Here is a 6,340-nt window from a genome sequence, read left to right as displayed (position 1 = left end):
GCTGGGGGTTATCCTGTGAGGCAGGCTGGGAGTCAACCTGTGAGGCAGGTAACACGTCCTCCCGTGAAGCAGGAGGGTCGTCTGGAGAGGGCACAATCTCAGTGGAGGGCCTCTCCACCATCGATGATGGAGTCACTGCCACATTAGTTAAAACAAATTCCTGAAGGGCTACAAATTTCTTTTCAAGATCATTGTGCTTGACTTTCCATTCAGTCACAGCCTTCTGAAGATGTAATCTTTGAACGCAGAGGCGGCAAGTTTTACTCAGCTGGAAGAACTGAGCTGCAAAACGTCCGGGACAGACGTCACACTTAAGGTTCGAAGGCATTGTTAGAAATTTAAGCGAGTTAACAGTTTGGGCAAATATTAAAAGCGCTTTCGAAATAACTTAAATTGTGACCATAAATTGAATTGTATAAAAATTGTGCATGGAAAATAGATACTGCTGTGTTAGATGCCTCCAACACTGGGAGTTCGCTCCCACAGGATCTTGAAAACGCCTCAAAGACCAATCGCTTGTCCTGAGCCTCGGTCACGAGAGAGACTTTCACAACCCGGCGCTTTTCAGCTATTGTCCTCGAAGTTTTGTCCCATAGCACGGGGCCGGCGTAGTCACACAGAGCAGAGCTGGCAAGGGAGAGGAACCAGCAATTCGTTCCCACTTTCCGAAACGTCTAACCCAACTCTGCGACCCTTTCGAGGCCTGGCCAGTGGCACCTGTCACCAGGTGTTTTCCACCAACTCTAGAGAGTATCAGACGCCCTTCCTAAGAGACCAAAAGACTGAAATATTCCTTGAGTATAAGAAAAACCCTCAGAAACTCCACCTAGAAGCCGGGAGGTACAACCTCAAATGGCCCACGGAAGACATCTCTTTCAGGAGAAAACAAGAACCAGCTGTTATGCAGAATAGGGATGGGAGTACCGTCGATAGAGGGAGGGACAGGAGCTCACACCGACAACTGGTTTCCAGGGAGGTTTTTTTTTATTGTAGAGGTCGCCACACTCCTCTACACCGCAGGCCTAAATAATTAGGCACGGTCCAGCTGACTAGGACCCTGGAACTCCAGCAATTGTCTCATAAAGAGATCCTCTGCCTGCAGTCCAATCCACCACTGCTGCTGCCCAGAGGCTTCCCCGTGACCCTGGCACGGGAGACAGATCAGGTATTATACCTTGTCCAAGGGTGACCTGAGACTATGCAGGGCAGGGACGTCTAGTTCCCTGAGGTGAAAACAATTCACCCGCATACCTGTCTCTTCTATTCATAAGTCTGTTCTTATTTCTTTTTTTTTCCTGTGTAGTTTCTCTTTCTCTGCAACTGTTCCTTCCTTCACTTTATTTACTGTTTACTCTCTTTTTCCTTCCTTCCTTCCTTTCTTTCTTAGTCGATCTCTCCTTCTCTTCCTTCCCTCATTTCCTTCTTTCCTTCCTTTCTTTCTCCTTTACTCTTCCCTGCCATTTTCCTTCCTTCCTTTCTTCGTCCCTCTCTCCTTCCCTTCCTTCCTTCCTTCCTTCCTTCCTTTCTTTCTTTCTTTCTTCTCCTCTCCATTCATTCACCCATCACTCCCTCTCTCTTATATATCCATCTCAACTTCACACACACACACACACACACACACACACACACACACACACACACACACACACACACACACACACAAGCATGCACTCTTCCCTGGGGGGTGGAGGTGGAGGAGGGGAGGTGGAAGGGGAGGGGGGTTGGGGGGGATGTATCTCTATTGTCTAGTGCTTGTGTGCGTTTCTGCCATGTGCACCGCGACGCGTGTACACCAACAAACAACCTACACACGATCTAATTAACAAGGGGAATTTTCCGTGACAAGTAGAAATATATACTTTAATGTGTCGTGTGTGTGTGTGTGTGTGTGTGTGTGTGTGTGTGTGTGTGTGTGTGTGTGTGTGCTGATGTAATCGTTGTATGAATAGAAGAATAGACGGAAGGAAAGATGAATGAAAAAAAGACGAGAAACTCAAACCATTAATGATATAGACAGACAGACTGACAGACAGACGCATGTTAAGAAGGGTCGATCGAGGTGGAGAGAAAGGAAGGAAAGATAACAAACACACACACACACACACACACACACACACACACACACACACACACACACATAAGGGAACATGCTCGGTGAGGAAAGAAAATTGTTCACTCGCCTCCCTAAAGCGTGTCACCTTTCAAACGATCAGTGAAGAATAAGCGTAAATTGGAGGGGATGGACGCCAACAAACTGTAAATGGTGTGTTCCTTTATCGAAGATGATTACCCCCCCAAAAAAGAAAACGTTTACACTTTTGTTTTTTTTCGAAGGCAGCTATGAAGTTCGCAAAGAGGAAAGGAGAGAGAGAAAAAGGGACTGGGAATACATGGAGATGAGATAGGATGTGAGAGTCATGAGTTAAGGAAAAGGGTTGCAGGTACAGTTATGACGATTAAGAACAAGAAATTAACTTAGACAAATCACATCACCCGTAGTACTGATAAAATACTGCCATCCAAAGTAACGGAGTTCAGAACCGGTAAAAAATAGGGCACACATAAAACAAGATGGAGAGATTAAATTAGAGAGAGAGAGAATGAAAAAGGATATTTACAGTGTTTAACGAGTCCACACACACGCCATCAAGGACGCACCGCACCAAGCAAGATTTATTCCTGTTGGCCTTGGTGCTACATATCAGCGGGGAGGCGGCGATCGTCCATTTAGAAACACGCGATGCACCACTACCACCCCCACCATCACCCTCCACCACCACCGACACCACCACTACCGACTCCCCCAACCGCACCCGAATCCCCATCACCAACATCAACACAAGAAAGAAGGGTCGAAAAGCGGATGGGTTAGACTCACGTGGGGGTCAAGGAAGAGGAGAAGGAGGAAGAGGAGAAGGAGGAGGAAGAGGAGGAGGAGGAGGAGGAGGAGGAGGAGGATAAAGTGGACGGAAAGGAGGAGGAGGAGAATGGTCAAGATTAGTTCTGTCCAACACCTTAAAAAGTCCATCAGGTTTAAGAGTTCTCAAGGTTCTGTCCCGACCCTCTGCTGTCTCTATCAATGTTACTTTTGCTTCGTCCTCTCTTGGTCCTATTACTGTGTGCTCAACGTGTCTTCCTTTCTTTCTTATATTCTTATTTCTCTTAATCTTGTTTCTACCACGGAGCAATGTTAGTTTGGCCTCGCTCTGTCATTTTCCTGCTACTGAGTGGTCGGCGTATCTTATTTTATTTTCTCTTCTTGATTTATCTTATTCTTGTTACTCCTAATTTTATTCTCTTATTCTTGTTTCTGCGAAGGAAGTGTTTGTTTCGCCTCGCCCTCTCATTTTCTTGCTACTTTGCGGTCGCTTTATCTTCTTTCCTTTCCACTTTTTTGTTTCGACCTTGATTATCTTGCCTCCTTTTTTCCTGGTTCAGTCCCGTTCGTGATGGCCTCCGTGAAACGAGTTGGACTATAATGTGTGCGCTGCGTTCACCATCCAGCGTCATTTACATAATATTCAACGGTTCTAAGGTAATAATGTGTGTGTGTGTGTGTGTGTGTGTGTGTGTGTGTGTGTGTGTGTGTCGGATAAAAAGTAACGTGCCTCATATTAGGATGTGGTGCAATTATCAATTAAAATACCAGCATAACATTATGTGGAACACTTTTCCTGACCTACTTGATCAACATAAACTGAATTGATTTTATGTACAGTCGCGATATGAAGTGCTGTCGCCGTGTACGTTTATTTTCGATCACGCAAGTATCGTTATATATTTTCAAGAGTACCATTATTTTCCTGTATCTTCTTCATAACTTGACTAAATATATTTTACAAGCTAGAAAAAAAATAGAAAATAAATATTCTGTGATGTCTTACGAAGAGTTGTCGAAATATTTTGACACAAAGTGTTTTCGTTCACCAAGGAAAGAGTCAAATGAAGTCCAAATATCGACATATAACTCAAACACCAAGTAAAATGATCTTTTCATAATCATTGTTGACAATAATAAATCTAACATATGCACAATATATAGGACATGCATAATTAGTCGATATCCTGAACTAGGATGGCGTAATTTATTTAATTTATACTCTCGTATGATGATGACGTCATCGCCCGCGCACCATACCTATTATTCACCCCTGACTCACTCTGCCTTTCGTGGTCAACATAACGATAACAAAAGCTTTCCGTGGACTTGTAATGCATGATAGTGATCTAGGGAAGATGCCCACAGCCTATAACTACCGAGGGATAGTCGGAGATGGAAAAATAAGGATAAATAGCTTCGGAGTAGTCGTGTTTTGTAACTCCAAGCTCACTCTTTGCCGCCGATCGCAGACATCATTGCCTTTCTTGGTCAATATAACGATGACAAAAGCTTCATGTAAACTTCTAATGCTTGGAGGTGATCAGTGGAGCATGTCCACAGCTTATAAGTGCCATAAAATAATCGAGGAAGGTGGGAAAATAAGAATACATGGCTTTGAAATGGAGGTGGTGGTCGTGGTGCGGGCGGGTAGGCTAATCGCAGCGTTGCCAAATATTAGGCTACGGTCGAGTGTTCGTAGAGGCGTCCGGAATTTTGATAGTTCAGATATGGCAGCCCTACCTATGAAGGCATTCTTCATTCATCATCGTTACTGAGCAATGTTACTATATATTTCAGTGCCCATGCTTATGATAAGAAGCCATCATAGTGAATAAAAGGTGTTTAATGTGAAACCTTATTATTTGGTCGTTTCTTAACCAATAAAACGCAAAGTAATGTCAGTAACTGTCCATTCGCTTCGTGTCATACTGTGCGTGTGTATTAATAACTGCAGAAGACAGTTCATGGAATGACCCAGAAAAAAAAAAAAATATATATATATATATATATATATATATATATATATATATATATATATATATATATATATATATATATATATATATATATATATATATATATATATATATATATATCGCCTAAATCTGAACAACGTATAACAACTGTTTTGCAAAGATAAGCACACGACGTGAGCTAAATCATTTCAAGGTTGTCTTCAGTACTGAAGACAACACATGACATTCGCAGTCGCATTTTTTTAAACAAATGAATGTATAATTGTAATTCAGGTACTACTATGTTATTTTACCGTGTTTTACATCACAACGTATTATAGATTATCATTAAAAGGGAACATTATAACATAAACAATAAATACACATCACTTCCGTTACCTTCAAATGCTTTGTACGAAACATTTTGAGAGCGGTGACATCACTTCATATCGCGACTGTACGTATGAAAACATCACAAACTATAGTCGGTCCAAATTAGCTTGGCCAATTTGCACCGAGAAGCTCCTCCCCCATTCTGGCTAAGCTCCGCCCCCCTTTCACATGATTGGCTGTTGATGACATAATAGATTGTATCAAAGACACGTGATTAAAAAATATTCGAAACTTAATTGAATAACGACACTACTTAAACAATCAATGACATCACCTAAGAAACAAAGTACAATCATAATACTGCAAGTTTTCAAGGGAAAACGGGCCCTGCAAAACGAGCACTGAAGGCGATGATAGTAAGCTATCAATAAAGTAATGCACACTTTCCGTCACCATTTCCTACATAGCTCATTTACATAGGCATACCGAATATAATCACATAAAAAAATATATTCTACAGAAGCTTCATACAAGTAGGAATCATTGTATTGAGGAATAAGATATGTATCTGGGTCTTGGAGCGACGGGTAGGCTTTTTTTTTTTTTTTTTTTTTTTACGTTGTTGCCTATTGCGCCGGTAGGCATATTCCCGGTGGGGCCTGATGGTCGGCCCAAGGCTTCTTCCAGGTGGGGCCTGATGGTCGGCCCAGCCCGTTCTGGCGCAGGCGAATGTTTATAGTGGCACCATCTTGCATTGGCTCATGCTGCCCCCCGGAACTCGTACTTGATTCGCTTGGACGGCTTCCTCTAGAGTCCGGGTTGATGGGTGGTCTTCAGGACAGCATGTGGGTAGTTTTAAGCCACTCGGCGGTGACCGAAAAATCCGAGTGGTAGCGTGAGGATTCGAACCCGCGTCGTCCATCATGCGGCGAATGTGGGTCCAGTACGCTATCACTTCGGCCACCGCCTACGTAGGTATGTACGCTCAGCGCAACATGTGTTTGGAACTGTTATTAATTCGTTTTCATTATTCTTTATTACAGCTTCCTCGATGACAAAACAGAAGCATTTACGAGGCTTAGGGCGTCGAGGGGAAGAAGAAGAGAGAAAAAGAAAAGAAATCAGCTTTGAAAATAGTAATGTAATTTGGTAAACATTTTCTTTATTTTTT

The sequence above is a fragment of the Eriocheir sinensis genome, unplaced genomic scaffold (assembly GCF_024679095.1).
Source record: "Eriocheir sinensis breed Jianghai 21 unplaced genomic scaffold, ASM2467909v1 Scaffold765, whole genome shotgun sequence".
NCBI classification, from domain to species: Eukaryota; Metazoa; Arthropoda; class Malacostraca; order Decapoda; family Varunidae; genus Eriocheir; species Eriocheir sinensis.
The sequence above is the reverse complement of the archived record's forward strand: the minus strand, read 5'-3'. Positions refer to the sequence as shown.